Source organism: Cajanus cajan, chromosome 2 (assembly GCF_000230855.2).
Source record: "Cajanus cajan strain Asha chromosome 2, NIPB_CcT2T_4, whole genome shotgun sequence".
NCBI classification, from domain to species: Eukaryota; Viridiplantae; Streptophyta; class Magnoliopsida; order Fabales; family Fabaceae; genus Cajanus; species Cajanus cajan.
This window is the reverse complement of record NC_138518.1, coordinates 36,774,118-36,791,178: the sequence shown is the minus strand read 5'-3', so window position 1 is coordinate 36,791,178 and position 17,061 is coordinate 36,774,118.

Genomic DNA, 17,061 nt, shown 5'->3' with positions numbered 1-17,061 from the left:
TTGACGTTCAATGATTGGCTGAATGTCGAATTCCGCTTGGGGAATGATTATTGATCTTTTTTTGATTTTCCTTTTTTTGGAGGAGTGCCTCTAAGTAGGCGAATGATCTTGATGTTCGGTGTTCGGCTGAGTGCCGGATTCCGCTTGGGGAATGGTTATTGATCTTTTTGATTTTTCTCTTTTTGAAGGGGTGCCTCTGAGTAGGCGAATGGGGATTGAGGATCTTATGTATCCCAGAGTATTATTTAGAAAGCCTCTTCAGGCTTAGCTTCACTCGTCGCTCGAGTTGGAAAGCTATCTTCCACTGAGGAAGTCAAAGTCCTTTGACTCGGATATTCTGTTCGGATGATCATTGCTTCCATTAGGGGATCTTACCGATCTTGCTTTGATAGCTCTTACTAGGGATTTGGTCCAAGAGTGTGAGCTGAGAAGTCTCTGGGGAGTATTATTTCGGCAAGCCTCTCCAGGCTCAATTATTCTGTATAATTTTTGGATTTTCTGTTCAGCCCAAGAGTGCAAGTTGAGATGTCTCTTGGGGAGTATTATTTCGGCAAGCCTCTCCAGGCTCAGTTATTCTGTACAATTGGGGAGTATTATTTCGGCAAGCCTCTCCAGGCTCAGTTATTCTGTACGATGGGGGAGTATTATTTCGGCAAGCCTCTCCAGGCTCAGTTATTCTGTATGATGAGGGAGTATTATTTCGACAAGCCTCTCCAGGCTCAGTTATTATGTACAATGCGGTTGATTTTATGAATTTTTGCCTTTTTTGTCGTTTTTTGGCTTTTTCTGTTGACTGCTGTCATACACAAGCAATTTTTTCTATTTTTCTATTTTATGCGATTGCCTCATGATAAGGTCTTTGAATGTGCAACTAATGTGTGTGATGATGCACAAAATGCAAGTTTAATTATTTTGTTAATGTTTTTAGAAAAATGAATGGCTCTCCCTATCCTCCTTTTCTTGGAGGAATTTCTGTCGTCGACGTGAGGGAAGATTTTTTGTGAGCCTTTTTCGCAGGAGATTACGGATTTTATAGGAACCCCTCCAACTTTCTTTATTGACCGATTATTAAAGGAATTTCATACAATTTTTAAGAAACACCAATTTAGAGGCATAATCACATGGTCAAGAGATAAGAGAAATGAATAGATATATTATTGATATTCACAAATGTTTTTACAGAAAGATATACAAAGGAATTTCTGAAGAATGGCTGGCTAGGGTAGGCTATATACATCAGGCTTAACAATTATATCTGTAATTGTTGCTCTTACGTTCCCCTAATTGCTTCGGGTGAGATGCCTGAGCCAGGAGTGTAGACTCTGCAAGACGCTTGCTTCTAGAAGATAATCACTTGAACCGCCTTTCGGTTTTCGGTTCAAGTGATCGTTGCTTGCTTTGTTTTTGTGTCTTATTCTTTTGCCCCTAATTTTTGCCTAGGACTTATCCTAGCGGGGATAAATTCGCCTTTGTTTTGCCTAGCACCCTTGTACTGGCGGGCTTTTTATTTTGCCCTAACTTTTGCCTAGGACGCCCTTTTCGAGTTTTCATCCTAGCGGGCCTATGCAAGCAACGTCTTCAAGCGTAGCACTTCTTTACCACGTCAGCGTTGACTAGGTATCGAAGTTCTTCTCCATCCATGTCTGTGAGGATCAATGCTCCTCCTGAGAAGGCTCGCTTCACCACGTATGGTCCTTCGTAATTCGGGGCCCACTTTCCGATTTTGTCCTTTTGAACTGGTAGCAACTTCTTCATTACCAACTCTCCCTCATGGTAGACTCGAGGGTGGACTTTCTTGTCAAAAGCCTTTTTTGATCTTCCTCTGATAGGCTTGACCATGGCATATGTCGTTCAGCCGTTTCTCTTTGATAAGGTTCAACTGGTCGTATCGGCTTTGAACCCATTCTGCCTCGGAAAGTTTTGCTTCCATGATTACCCTTAGAGAAGGTATCTCGACTTCGACGGGTAGAACTGCCTCCATCCCATAGACGAGAGAGAATGGAGTAGCTCCTGTAGATGTACGTACTGAAGTCCTATAGCCATGAGGAGCGAAGGGTAACATCTTATGCCAGTCTTTAAATGAGACAACCATCTTTTGCACTATTTTCTTGATGTTTTTATTGGCTGCCTCGACTGCCCCATTCATCTTTTGGCCAATATGGGGAAGAGTTGTGGTGTTGGATCTTGAATTCTTGGCACAGTTCTTCCACCCTTTTGTTATTCAGATTAGATCCATTATCAGTGATGATTTATTTCTCCATGCTTCCACTAGATTATTCTAAAATCGTTTGGGACAAGAGAGAAAAGAAAGGAAAGATATTTTTGTTCAAAAGTTTGTGTTTTAGAGGGGATTATTATTGTTTTGAAAACGGTTTTTTGTAAGAATGGATGGCCAAGGTAGGCTCATGTGTTTAGGCTTGTTTGATTAAACACTTATGGAGTTAAGAAGGTCTTGACGTTGTGATTCGACAACTTAGATAGCTTCCCTTGAACCCTTCTTTTCGAATTCAGCTCATGGTACCATCATGGATTTCTTTTGCTTTTTTCTTTTTTGATTGTCCTTATTCTTGCCTAAAACACCCCATTGTGGCGTCTCAGCGGACCTTTGTTTTTGTTTTTGTTTTTGTTTTTGTTTTTGTTTTTTTTTTGCAACCCTAATTTTTGCCTAGGTCACCCTTTCGTGGGATTCCTAGCGGGTTCTTTGCTCTTAAGGATTTCTTTTTTATCCATGATGGCACTTGTCGAGGCCAAGGAAAGTTGCTCCAAGTTGTCACACACACTTCCACATAAAAATGATGCGTGTTTATTGTTATCAAGACGATTTTAACCTCATTCGTGCTTATTCAAACAGGGTTAGAATAATGTGGTCTAGAAGTTTATTGTAACCAAGAAAAGAAGCAATAAGAAATAATAAAGAATGATTTTATTATAATTCTAGCGGAAACATATGCCCTTATTTTATCACTGATATGGGTCCCAATGTTGACCCCTTTTATCTCTTGGCCCTGCCCCAAATTCACGGTCTCCAATTTCTCTTAATACGGTTGGAGTAGGCGAGCTTCTTGATCTAGCAGTCTTTGCAGATCCGGAGAGATGGTTTCCTTATCACTGTCTTACTCAACCCATTCATCCTCAACTTTCGGATCCCGGTCGGAGCGAACAATTACAGACATAATTATTTTATTGGTTCTGTTTAGGTTTAGAATTATTAATGTTAATGAGAGAATGATGCGTGAAAAATGCCTCTTTATTGATATGTATAAAAACTGTACAAAAAACCCTTATTTACATGAAAAGGATCTCATGATCTCGGGTACTGATCATGAGTCCCAAAAGAAAAGAAAAATGTGGAGGGGCCCTATCATGGCTTGTTCTTCTCTCTATTCCTGCTTTGGCCGAGGATTCTTACTTACGTCGGGCGCTGTCGAATCAAAGGTGATCCATCCGGCATCGATAAGGTTTTGGACCTTATATTTGAGAGCTTTACAGTTCTCCGTTGAATGCCCCGGTGCCCCCGAATGGTATAGACATTTGTCTTGCGGATTGTACCAATCGGGGTAAGGTGTATCAATTTTCCTTGGTGGAATGTAAGCTAGAAGATGATCTTGCACTAGCTTCGGTAGGAGGTCGCTATATGTGGTCGGAAGTTTATCAAACTTCTTCACAGGGTTGTACTGCGACTTTCCCGACTTCGAAGCAGAGGAAGATGAGGAAATGGTTATGGCGCTGACTCCTCTCTCCTTCTTCTTCCCAAAGGTCTTCTTAGCTTAAATGATTGGGAAGGCTTAGCTAGCTTCCCACTTTTCAGCCCTTGTTCCACTCTTCCTCCAACATGCCCCTCCATAGCCCTCAACCAGTCCTCGAGAGCGTGGTCTTGATCTTTTGAAATCTCGGGCTCTTCAATCGTAACCTCCGCCCCAAGGGGTACAGCTAGCGGAGGATCTTGCTCGTGTTCCTCCTCATGATGGGACTCATGGTCACTGTGCTCAGCCCCGTGTATGTTGTGGTGACGCATGAGTTCCATCATTTGCGCCATTTGCTCCTTGAGCTGTGAGAGCTCGGCTGTAAGCTTCCTATTTTGTTCCTCCAACGCTTCCATCTTCTTGAGTTTCTGCACGCGCGTGAGGACAGAGAGATGACCAGCCACTTTCTAAAATGAATGCTTAATCTAATTAGTTTATTTATGGAATGAATACACTCTTGACACGAGCTTGGTATTCTTCCATCTTTAAGGCGCTGCCTTTTTAAGACGGAGGTTTACCACCCTCCTCGACCTATGATCTCTCCCCTAACGGAGAGTCTCAATAGTTATGGGTCTCTTTCACTCATGTCAAGAGGTATTGGTGGGCCTAAAATGAATGGTAATGAGGATGCATGATGTCTTATTAGTAATGATGCACATGCTTCTCACTTTTATTATATTTTCACACATGGTCTTTCCTCTCATGTCATGACCTTTTTTTTATATTATTATTATTATTTTTTTTATGCATGGGGATTATTCTTAGACCTTATCACGAGGTTTATTGTTAATGCACAAACAATGTCACATAAACATTTACACAAACAATTCACTCATCCACGAACAGACATGAGCGAATCACGAGGTAGGGGTATGTAGACCCCTAAAATTGTCCGGGTCGGAAATAAGACTCGAAGACTCTCAAAGATCAAAGGAAAGTCAGCCAGAAGGACTCCCAGAAGACCATAGGATGACTATCTGTAGGTTTAGAGGTCTTAGAGTAGCCAAAAATAAGAAAGTGGGAGGTTTGGAGCTCAATACGGCCTCCTTGGAGTTCAGTACGGCCGTACTGCACATTTTGTACTACAATACGGCCGTACTGAAACCAATACGGCCGTATTGAAGTTTCTGTATTTCAATACGGCCGTACTGAATTCAATACGGCCGTATTGAAGTACAAAAACTCAATACGGGCCGTATTGATCCCAGGGGCCGTACTGCGCCTCATCCCTATAAATAGGACGTCATTTGGACGTCATTTGACACTTTTACACACAGTTTTGACTCCCTCCTTGAGTATTCTGGGGTTTTTGAGCAGTGTTCTGCCCTAGAAATCTCTCTGGGAGTCGATCCGACGAAGTTCTTGAGTCACGAGCCATTTGCTTGAGTCTCGAACTTAGTCGAAGGGAAATCTTTTGGATTTCCATAGTCAAAAATTATTTAGGAAGGAGCGAGCGAGCTTGTAGAGAGAGGGAGCGCCAAAAAGCCTCCTAGATTTCATTGATATAAAAGCACGCTTCAAAGGTTTCCTTTCCAAATCCTTTCTCTTATCGCTTTCCTTTATTGCTTTCTGATTGCTGCATTACATGTTTAAAGTTTTCATAATGTAGATATCTCGTTTATAATCGTTTACAATAAATAGGGGTAATTTAGTAATTTTACATTGTTATTTATGAAATAATCCGTCATAGGGAACCCGAAAGGGGCGCTGTGGGGTGCTAACACCTTCCCCGCACGTAACCGACTCCCTTACCCAACTCTGGTTGTAATGGCCAAGGTTGATTTATAAAATCAATTGCCTTAAATCTTTTTCCAATGTTTTGAGTAAAATATTGGTGGCGACTCCAAGAACCCTACCTTTTGCGAAAACCACTAATCTATGGAGGGTCCCGCTTGGGATTAACATGAATTAGTGAATCATTTAATAAAATTGTTAGTTCGATAAGGTCTCAGTTTGAGAATAAGTCGTTCTAACAATCCATCACTTTTCAAAACATTAATAAGAGTCATGACCATCGTCGCGAATGCCAAGGTCTGTTTCGGCGGGTGGCGACAGGGTATCCTGCAGAAAAGTGCATATTCAAGGAGGTTCTAACTGTTCTCACTGGTCTGAGGCCCCCAAGGTGCCCCCATTATAGGGACCGAATTCCTCTCATCGTAAGTCGATGGAAAGTTCCAACGCACTGTCGGACTTGAGTTCATGGTTATCACCTTGAGTGATGCTTTCCGACAACGGTCTACGGGCACCTATAGACCCATTCGACAACTGGCCGTACTAACATCCACTCCCTATGGCTTTCCACTCATGCCCCCGGGTATAGAGGGAACTGTTGTGTGCAAAGGTTTGTGTGCAGTTTTTATTTCAAACAATTGCAAAAATTTAAACATACAACAGTTATTAAAGCCAAATAGATAAAACATGTTATCATACAAGTAAGGGGTAATGAAGTAATTTTAAACTATTATTTTTAGAAACAATCCATTACTAAATGGGACTGACTCTCAAGGCTTCCCCAGTGGAGTCGCCATCTGTCGCCACTCGCCGAAACGGACCTTGGCCTTCGCGACGATGGTCGGACTCTTTTTAAAGTTTTGGAAAATGATGGATTGTTAGAACGACTTATTCTCAAACTGAGCCCTCATCGAACTAACAATTTTATTAAATGATTCACCAATCCATGTTAATCCCAAGCGGGACCCTCCATGGTGATGGAATCATGCCTAGTAAGGCAAGAGGTGACATATTGAAGGAGCCAAGAGGAGTTGGCTAGACATGAAGGTTTGGGCCAGTCAGGGCCCAATGGGCCTGATGGGCCTGGGAAGGCCCAAGTTGAACTTTTCATGGGCCATATTTTGTTATAGCTATTTTCATATGTTTTGTATACATCATGTTAGTATAGGTATCATATATTTTGGTCTTGTATTTTGGACCACATAGAGTAGCATTTTAGGTTTTAGGCTTGTTGGGCCTAGTTTTGGGCTTCATGGGCCTTTGGGCTTTTGGTACCCAATATTGGGCTCATTTTCATTCTTGTAATTTTTCCTTTCCATTGTAATTGTTTGACCAATGTAATTAGGTCATTAGAATAGGAAAATACAAGGAATACTAAAGTATGCTAATTAGGTTAAATTAGGTTTAATTTGGAAGCCATTTAAGTTACATTTGAGTCACATGTTTTGCACCATTGGTGGCTGAACATGTGACACTCAAATTAACCCTAAATGACTCTCAAATCAGACCTAAATGCACCTTGGTACCTAAATTTTCGGACTTACACATGTGCACCAAAGTTTGAATTCAAATTTCAAATTTGAATTCAAACTTTAGGCGCCAATTTGTGTAGCTTTGGTTTAGGTGCCTATGTGCTTCATTTCCGTGCATACTTAAGTCCTCCCTTCACATTTTTGTATTCACTTTTGAGAATAATGAAATTTGAGAGCTTATTCAGCCAAATTTCGTTCAAGAGTCACCATGAGAGAAAGCTTCACCTTAGGAACCCTTCTAGGATTTCCTCCTCTTTGAAGTGAGCTTTCCCTTGCACCTTAAGCTTGGATGCTTCCATCCAAGGCTTAAGCCTTCTTCCTATCCGAGAATCTCCTTCATCTAGTGTTCATCACGTTGGTTTCTATTTCCTTGAAGAAGATCTATGCATAAGGAGAGCTAAGGAGAAGAACATTCATCACTCCTCCTTACCATTTCCATCACATGGATTAGTGGTTTTCGCAAAAGAAGGGTTCTTGGAGTCGCCACCAATGTTTTACTCAAAACATTGTAAAAAGATATAAGGCAATTGATTTCAAAAATCAACTTTGGCCATTACAACCAGAGTCGGGTAAGGGAGTCGGTTACGTGCGAGGAAGGTGTTAGCACCTCACAACGCCCCTTTCGGGTTCCCTATGATGGATTATTTTATTAATAATAGTGTAAAATTACTAAATTACCCCTATTTATTAAAAACGACTATGAACAAGATATCTACATGATGAATAAATTAAACATGCAATGCGACAATCAGAAAGCAGTAAAAGGAAGGATTTTGAAGAAGAAACCTTTGAAGCGTGCTTTTATATATTCAAATGTTAGGAGGCTTTTTGGCGCTCCCTCCCACTACACGCTCGCTCGCTCCTTCCCTAAAAATTAATCTTTACTATGGAAATCAAAAAGATTTCCCTTCGACTAGTTCGAATTCTCAAGCTAAATGCTCAGAACTCAAGAACTTCGTCGGATTGGCTCTCGGAGAGAATTCTAGGGCAGAACACTGCTCAAAAACCCCAGAATGCTCAACAAGAAGGTCCAAATGTGTGCCAAAAGTCTGGAATGACGTCCAAATGACGTCCTATATATAGGAGTGAGGCGCAGTACGGCCTCTGACATCAATACGGCCCGTACTGAAGATTTGAACTACAGTACGGCCGTATTGAATTCAGTACGGCCGTACTGTAGTTCAAATTGTTCAGTACGGCCGTACTGAACTTCTAGGAGGTCGTATTGAGCTTCAATCCTCCCACATCTTTATTTTAAGCTACTCTAAGACTTCTAAACCTACGAATAATCATCCTAGGGTCCTCTAGGAGTCCTTCCGGCTGACTTTCCTTCGGTCTTTGAGAGTCTTCGAGTCTTATATCCGACCCGGACAATTTTAGGGGTCTACACTTCCATTGAGGAATCTTGTTGATCTTGCTCTGATAGCTTTCACTGGGAATTCGGCCCAAGAGTGCAAGCTGAGATGTCTCTGGGGAGTATTATTTCGGCAAGCCTCTCCAGGCTCAGTTATTCTGTATGATTGTTGGATTTTCTCTTTTTGAAGGAGTGCCTCTGAGTAGGCGAATGGGGATTGAGGATCTTATGCATCCCAGAGTATTATTTAGAAAGCCTCTTCAGGCTTAGCTTCACTCGTCGCTCGAGTTGGAAAGCTATCTTCCACTGAGGAAGTCTAAGTCCTTTGACTCTGATATTTTGTTTGGATGATCATGCTTCCATTGGGGAATCTTGCTGATCTTGCTCTGATAGCTTTCACTGGGAATTCGACCCACGAATGCAAGCTGAGATGTCTCTGGGGAGTATTATTTCGGCAAGCCTCTCCAGGCTCAGTTATTCTGTACAATTTGTTGGATTTTCTGAATTTTTTCCTTTTTTGTTGATTTCGGCTTTTTCTGTACGGAGGGATCTCAAACACACTCACAGATAAAGTATGCAGAGGAATGAAGATGTTGTTGATGTACAAAAGAATGGGCCAATACGGGCCGTATTGAATTCAATACGCCCGTATTGGTGTGGACGTTATGGCCAATGCTGCCGTATTCATTTCAGTACGCCCGTATTGAGTTGAAAATTTGTTCATAACCCTAATTTTAGTACGGGTGTACTGAACATGGTACGGACGCTTTGTTTTTTCTGAAGTTTATATGTTTTTTTTTTGTTTTTTTGTTTTTTTTTGTTTTTTTTTTTGTTTTTGTTGTTTTTTGTTTGTTTTTTCAATAAACAGAGAATAAGTGATCTTCCAGTACACCTATCATCTGTATGCATGTATGCGGTATGATGCACCTAATTCTATTTGATTTATTTTTCAAAAGAATTAACCGATGCGTTTCTTTGCTTGGATTTTGCCATTCCTCTTAGACGGGCTGTGCGCTGCCGATTTCTGTAACCGAGGAATGATGCGTGTTATATCGAGATTGGTGTCATCAACCCAGTGATCATTCCCTTCCTTTAGAAGATGTATTAACATTCCTATTGACCACTATATCTCCATGTTTCCACTAGATTATTCTAAAATCGTTTGGGACAAGAGAAAAGAAAGGAAAGATATTTTTGTTCAAAAGTTTGTGTTTTAGAGAGGATTATTTATTGTTTTGAAAGCGGTTTTTGTAAGAATGGCTGGCCAAGGTAGGCTCATGTGTTTAGGCTTGTTTGATTAAACACTTATGAAGTTAAGAAATTCCTGTTATTGACGTTGTGATTTGACAACTTAGATAGCTTCCCTTGAACCTTTCTTTTTGAATTCGGCTCATGGTACCATCATGGATTTCTTTTGCTTTTTTGATTGTCCTTATTTTTTTTGCCTAAAACACCCTTTTGTGGCGTCTCGGCGGACCTTTGTTTTTGTTCATTTTTGCAACCCTAATTTTTGCCTAGGTCACCCTTTCGTGGGATTCCTAGCGGGTTCTTTGCTCTTATTTTTGCGCAGCCCCCTTTTTGGGTTTCCTGCCGAGCTTTTTTGTTTTTATGATTTTTGTTTTTAAAGGATTTCTTTTTTTATCCATGATGGCACTTGTCGAGGCCAAGGAAAGGTGCTCCAAGTTGTCACACACACTTCCACATAAAAATGATGCGGGTTTATTGTTATTAAGACAATTTTAACCTCATTCATGTTTATTCAAACAGGGTTAAAATAATGTGGTCTAGAGATTTATTGCAAGCAAGAAAAGAAGCAATAAGAAATAATAAAGAATGATTTTATTATAATTCTAGCGGAAACATGTGCCCTATCGAGGCTCGGGGGTCGGGCTGTCCCCGAGGAGTAATCTCTAACAGTCATCAGGTCTATACATCCCTATCGGAAGGAGAAGAGCACTTGACGACGACGACCGGCCTTGACGCTTGTGAACCGGCCTTCCTAAAGATCTGGCTTAAAGAACGTCGAGAAGGATCTTGGTTCCTCTTCGTCCTTTGATCTTTATTAGGGTTGTATCCTAACCCTTGTTTCCCCGGATTATCCTTAATAATGGGTAGCTCGGGAATTCCTTGGGAATCCTTGCCAAGTCCTTGTCCAGGCAAGTATCCGTTCTTGGTGAGCATGTAGGCTACCTTCTTCATTTCTCGGGGAAACGTTTCGACATTGGCAATCTCCAATGCTTGGAAGGCGGTCTCTAGAGCTTCCTCTGCTGCATCCACGTAAGGTATGGCAGATGGCTTGCTGATGAGTATGTCATCTTCAGCTTGTACAGTCACCAGCTTGTCACCCACTATGAATTTGACTTTCTGGTGGAGCGTAGAGGGAACAGCTTTCGCATCATGAATCCAAGGTCGGCCGAGGAGACAGCTGTATGCGGGAGTAATATCCATCACTTGAAATTCGACATTGAAGATGGTGGGTCCAATTTGGATTGGAAGATTGATTTCTCCCACCACTTCTCTTTTAGAACCGTCGAAAGCTCGGACGATCATGTTGCTCGGGCGCATTTGGACTCCCTTGATTGCCATTTGATCGAACGTTCTTTTTGGCATCACATTCAAGGAAGATCCGTTATCCACCAAGACTTTAGCGATGTGATACTCCTTGCACTTTACAGAGATGTGCAAGGGCTTGTTGTGATTCGGTCCCTCAGCGGGGATCTCTTCATCGGTGAAAGAGAGGTGATCACTAGCCGTGATGTGACTAACAATCCCCTCAAACTTGTCTTGGGAGATAGTGTGCGACACATATGCCTCGTTCAAGACTTTCAACAGAGCTTGTTGATGCGGTTCGGAGCTTAGGATCAACGACAACAGAGTGATCTTTGCTGGCGTCCTATGAAGTTGATCCACGATGGAGTACTCGCTCTGTCGGATATACTTTAACAGCTCATCAGTCTCCTCCTCGGATTCTTTATTTTCCTCGGTTTTCTCTTTTTCTTTTCCTTTATTCTTGGGAGCTTTGTCATGAAGATCTTCGGGAGTGTAGATCCTGCCACTCCTAGTCATGCCCCCAAGTCCAGCGATGTTAGAGATATCGCTGTCGGCAGAAGAATGGATGTCGTATATCCATGGCACAGCCTTATTCGATTCGTAGGGAAAAGGTCTTGGAGCAGTGATCCTTAACGGTGTCGGACCTTCCCCTTTATTCGTCTTGATTACCAACAACGGAGTTGATGTGCGTTCGCTTGGCGCGGTTGTTGGCTTACACTTAATAACAAACGGCGTGCGATCCATTCTGAACATACGCATCGATTAATCCTTTCTTTTTATTAATGTTTATTAATGAATTACTAGGAGGGATGTATGAAATGCAAACCTAGGTCCCTCCATGATCTTTGATATGAATGCATGATATGAGATGATGGCGTTTGAATATGCATGCATTGTGTTTATTCAACTAAACATTATCATGTTTTCAGGATGTTCCTAAGATGATGCATGATATTGCTTGGTTTGGATAAATAACCCTTTTTCTTTTTCGGGTATTTTTTTTTTTTGGGTGAAAAGGGAAACTACCTATATGAATGTGATGAAGGTAGATGTTAACACCATGTAATGGAAGATTCTTATTCCTATTTATTCTTATTTTAAAAGGGAATGTTGTATGTTTAAAGAATGCAATGTATGCTCAAACAATGTCACATAAACAATGCACAAACAATTCACTCATCCACGAACAGTCACGAGCAAATCACGAGGTAGGGGTATCCTGCAGAAAAGTGCATATTCAAGGAGGTTCTAACTGTTCTCACCGGTCTGAGGCCCCCAAGGTGCCCCCATTATAGGGACCCAATTCCTCTCGTCGTAAGTCGATGGAAAGCTCCAACGCACTGTCGGACTCGAGTTCATGGTTTTCACCTTGAGTGATGTTTTCCGACAATGGTCTACGGGCACCTATAGACCCATTCGACAACCGGCCGTACTAACATCCACTCCCTATGGCTTTCCACTCATGCCCCCGGGTATAGAGGGAACTGTTGTGTGCAAAGGTTTGTGTGCAGTTTTTATTTCAAACAATTGCGAAAATTTAAACATACAACAGTTATTAAAAACCACATAGATAAAACATATTATCATACAAGCTAGGGGTAATGAAGCAATTTTAAACTTATTATTTTAGAAGTAATGCATCACTAAATGGGACTGACTCTCGAGGCTTCCCCAGTGGAGTCGCCATCTGTCGCCACCCGCCGAAACGGACCTTGGCATTCGCGACGATGGTTGGACTCTTTTTAAGTTTTGAAAAATGATGGATTGTTAGAACGACTTATTCTCAAGAGTGAAGGGAGGACTTAAGTATGCACGGAAATGAAGCACATAGGCACCTAAACCAAAGCTACACAAATTGGCGCCTAAAGTTTGAATTCAAATTTGAAATTTGAATTCAAACTTTGGTGCACATGTGTAAGTCCGAAAATTTAGGTACCAAGGTGCATTTAGGTCTGATTTGAGAGTCATTTAGGGTTAATTTGAGTGTCACATGTTCAACCACCAATGGTGCAAAACATGTGACTCAAATGTAACTTAAATGGCTTCCAAATTAAACCTAGTTTAACCTAATTAGCATACTTTAGTATTCCTTGTATTTTCCTATTCTAATGACCTAATTACATTGATCAAACAATTACAATGGAAAGGAAAAATTACAAGAATGAAAATGAGCCCAATATTGGGTACCAAAAGCCCAAAGGCCCATGAAGCCCAAAACTAGGCCCAACAAGCCTAAAACCTAAAATGCTACTCTATGTGGTCCAAAATACAAGACCAAAATATATGATACCTATACTAACATGATGTATACAAAACATATGAAAATAGCTATAACAAAATATGGCCCATGAAAAGTTCAACTTGGGCCTTCCCAGGCCCATCAGGCCCATTGGGCCCTGACTGGCCCAAACCTTCATGTCTAGCCAACTCCTCTTGGCTCCTTCAATATGTCACCTCTTGCCTTCCTAGGCATGATTCCATATAACAGTGTAAAATTACTAAATTACCCCTATTTATTAGAAACGATTATAAGCGGAATATTTACATGATGAAAATTCTAAATATGCATTGCAACAATCAGAAAGCGGTAAAAGAAGGGATTTGGAAAAGAAACCTTTGAAGCGTGCTTTTATATATTTAAACAGACGTTAGGAGGCTTTTTGGCGCTCCTTCCCACTACACGCTCGCTCGTTCCTTCCCTAAAAATAATTTTTACTCCGGAAATCAAAGAGATTTCCCTTCGACTAGTTCGAATCCTCAAGCTAAATGCTCAGAACTCAAGAACTTCGTCGGATCGGCTCTCGGAGAGATTTCTAGGGCAGAACACTGCTCAAAAACCCCAGAATACTCAGCCAGAGGGTCCAAAAGTATGGAAAAAGTGTGGGAGGACGTGCCAATGATGTCCTATTTATAGAATTGAGGCGCAATACGGCCTGGGAGGTCAATACGGCCCGTACTGGGTTTTTGAACTACAGTACGGCCGTATTGAATTTGGTACGGCCGTACTGAAGTTCAAAAACTTCAGTACGGCCGTATTGAGTTCACTACGGCCGTATTGCAGTTCAAATGGCTCAGTACGGCCGTACTGAACCTCTGGGAGGGTGTATTGAGCTCCAATCCTCGCACACCCTTATTCTAAGCTACTCTAAGACTTCTAGACCTACAAAGAATCATCCTAGGGTCTTCCAGGAGTCCTTCCGGCTGACTTTCCTTCGGTCTTTGAGAGTCTTTGAGCTTTATTTCCGACCCGGACAATTTTAGGGGTCTACAGTGCTTTATTAAATTTAAAGAAATACTTCCTTCCGTGTGCACCATCAAGGAAGTAGTATAAGGAGTAACACTAGGAATAGTCCACTCCTTCTTCACTATATCTCTAAGTTGAGAATTCTTGGTTTGAAATTTATTTTGTTTTTCATTCTCAACTCTAAGATAAGTGGTAGCATTAGGACAAGAGTCAAAACTTTTATGAATAAAGAGAGTTCTTTTCAAGTCTTGTTTGGTTATAAAATAACTCTCTTTTGTCACAAATGTCTTAGTGGAGTCCCCTTTATCCACACTCTGTCCTTCTTTATTTTCTTTGTTTCTTTTCTTTTTCATTTGCTTTTGATCCTCAAACACTTGGGGTGGTGTTAAAGGATTAAAAACAATTTCCTTATTTTTATGAATGAAGGATATTTTGTTAGTGAGGCCATCATGTATAGTTTGTTTATCAAATTGCCATGGCCTACCAAGCAAAATATGACAAGCTTCCATAGGGATTACATCAAATAAAACTTTATCTTTATAATCCCCTATAGAAAACTTGACCTTCACTTGTTGATTCACCTCCAATTCCTCACCTTCATTGAGCCAATGAAGTTTGTAAGGGTGAGGGTGAGGAATGGTGGTAAGGGCTAACTTGTTAATCAACCTTGTACTACAACAATTTGAACATGATCCACTATCAACAATGAGAGAACAAGTTCTTTTGGAAACTAAACATCTTGTGTGAAAGATGTTCTCTCTTTGTGATAGTGAAGTGGGACAAGGTTGACTTCCAAGAAGCCTTTTGACCATAAGAAGATCACCATCAACAGGATATAGCTTTTCAATTTGAGGATCTTCCTTACTAGTTTCACTATCACTTGAAGTGGTAGAACTAGATTCATCAAGGCTACTATAAATGTCTTGTCCTCTCAAAACGACCTTTTTAGTTGGACATTGAGAAGCTATATGGCCTCTCCCAAGACATTTAAAGCATTTGATGTCACTAGTTTTACTACTAGAAGTGACAACATTTTTCTCATTTTCTTTTTCTTTTTCTTGACCCTTACTAGAGCTTTTAGAAGATTCATATTGACCCTCCCTCTTGTAGTCATTCTTGATATAAGAGTTAGCTTGAGTTTTTCCTTTTAAAGAATTTTTTCTTAAATTTTGTTGTTCCACCCTTATACAAAGTTGGACCAAATCATCAAGGTCCCTATAAGGGAGTAACTCAACTCTATCTCTTATATCAAAATTTAGACCACTTAAAAACCTAGCAATGGTCAATCTTTCCTCTTCCCTTATGCCAGCCCTCATGAGATACAACTCCATCTTTTGTCTATACTCCTCAACACTCATATTCTTTTGTTGGAGTCTTTGGAGCTTATCCATAAGCTCCCTACTATAATAAGAAGGTATGTGCCTTCTTCTCATAGCACTCCTCAACTCATTCCAATAAGTGATTGGAGGGTCATTGTGAAGTCTTCTCTCTCTCTCTAAGGATGTCCACCAATACATAGCTTGTCCTTGGAAAGCTAAGGTGGCCAAGGGAACTTTTCTTTCTTCACCTACTTGGTGACAAGTGAAGATTTGCTCCACTTTCATTTCCCAATCCAAGTAGGCATCCACATCTTCTTTTCCATGAAAGTAAGGGAGATCAACTCTTGATTCCCTCACTTTGTGTTCTTTAATGATTCTCTTAGGTGGGGGTTGATAGTAAGCATCCATTTGTATACTACCATCATTATCTTGACTTTGAGAATCATTGGAGCTCTTGGTTGAGCTCCTAGAAGAACCTTTTGGACTTTTATTTTTATTTAATCTTTTCAAAAGTTTTTCTTCTTGTTGCTTAGTCTTTTGAATCTCTTGTTCTAAAGCCATGATTTGTACTTCCTTTTCAAGTTTTTCTTTTTGTTTTTGAAGTATTTCATCATGCTTCCAAAGTTTTAGTGCCTCAACCTCCTTGACAATTCTTTTAAAACTTTTAGGAGATTCAAAGTCACTACTACTTTGAGAATGTTGACTCATGATTAAGCAACAAGATTTTATATGCTATGCGAAAAGTTATAAAATGTTTTTGGTATTTTCTAGGAATGAAAATAACACTTGGAAGTCTAAGTGTACAAGTTGCACTATCAAGGGAGGTGAGCTACAAAGAGCCACTTAATAACCAAGCCTTTTCAAGTGGAAATCACTAAACTCCTTTGTGGTACTTTCAATTCCCCAAAACTTTTCACAAAAATTTTGAATGCCTTTTCACAATTTGTTTGTTTTTGAGACTAAGCTAAATGTGAGCAAGTAAATCTACACAAGTGTAGACGTTTCAAGGCAGCAAAATAAAGCAATTAAAAGACAAAGAACTTAAAGGAAGCAAGATAAGTAACTAGTCGAGTTCCCTAAGTGGAAGCTTGAAACATATGAAATTTCCAAGCCACTTCCACTAGCACTACACGTGAGGATGCTAACAAGGATTTAGATATACCTGACCAGCTTCTTAATACTCCCTCCAAGCTTTACAAATTGGTTTAAAATACAAAAGATTTGGCAAAAATGTAAACTAGTCTAGGAAAGCAATACATGGCAGTTTTGGTGACCAATTAATGACGGTTTTGTGTTCAACTTTTCTAACACTTGTTTAAGTGTCTTAATCCGCCACTAATCCTTCAAATTTGATGCTCCTGGACCTGCAAAGAATCACAACAAAAGAGGTTAATGGTGGCTGCCTCACAAGGTGAAAGGAATGGTCACTCAAGTGAAGGAAGTTTAGGAGAAGTTTTGGTCACTAATTTAGGTCAAATTTTTAGGTCTTAGTGTCCAATTTTTTTTCTACTCTTTGTTGAGCAATGATTGATCCTTGAGCAAGGATTTGAGGCCACTTCCAGCACAGGGAAATTATTGAAAGAAAACT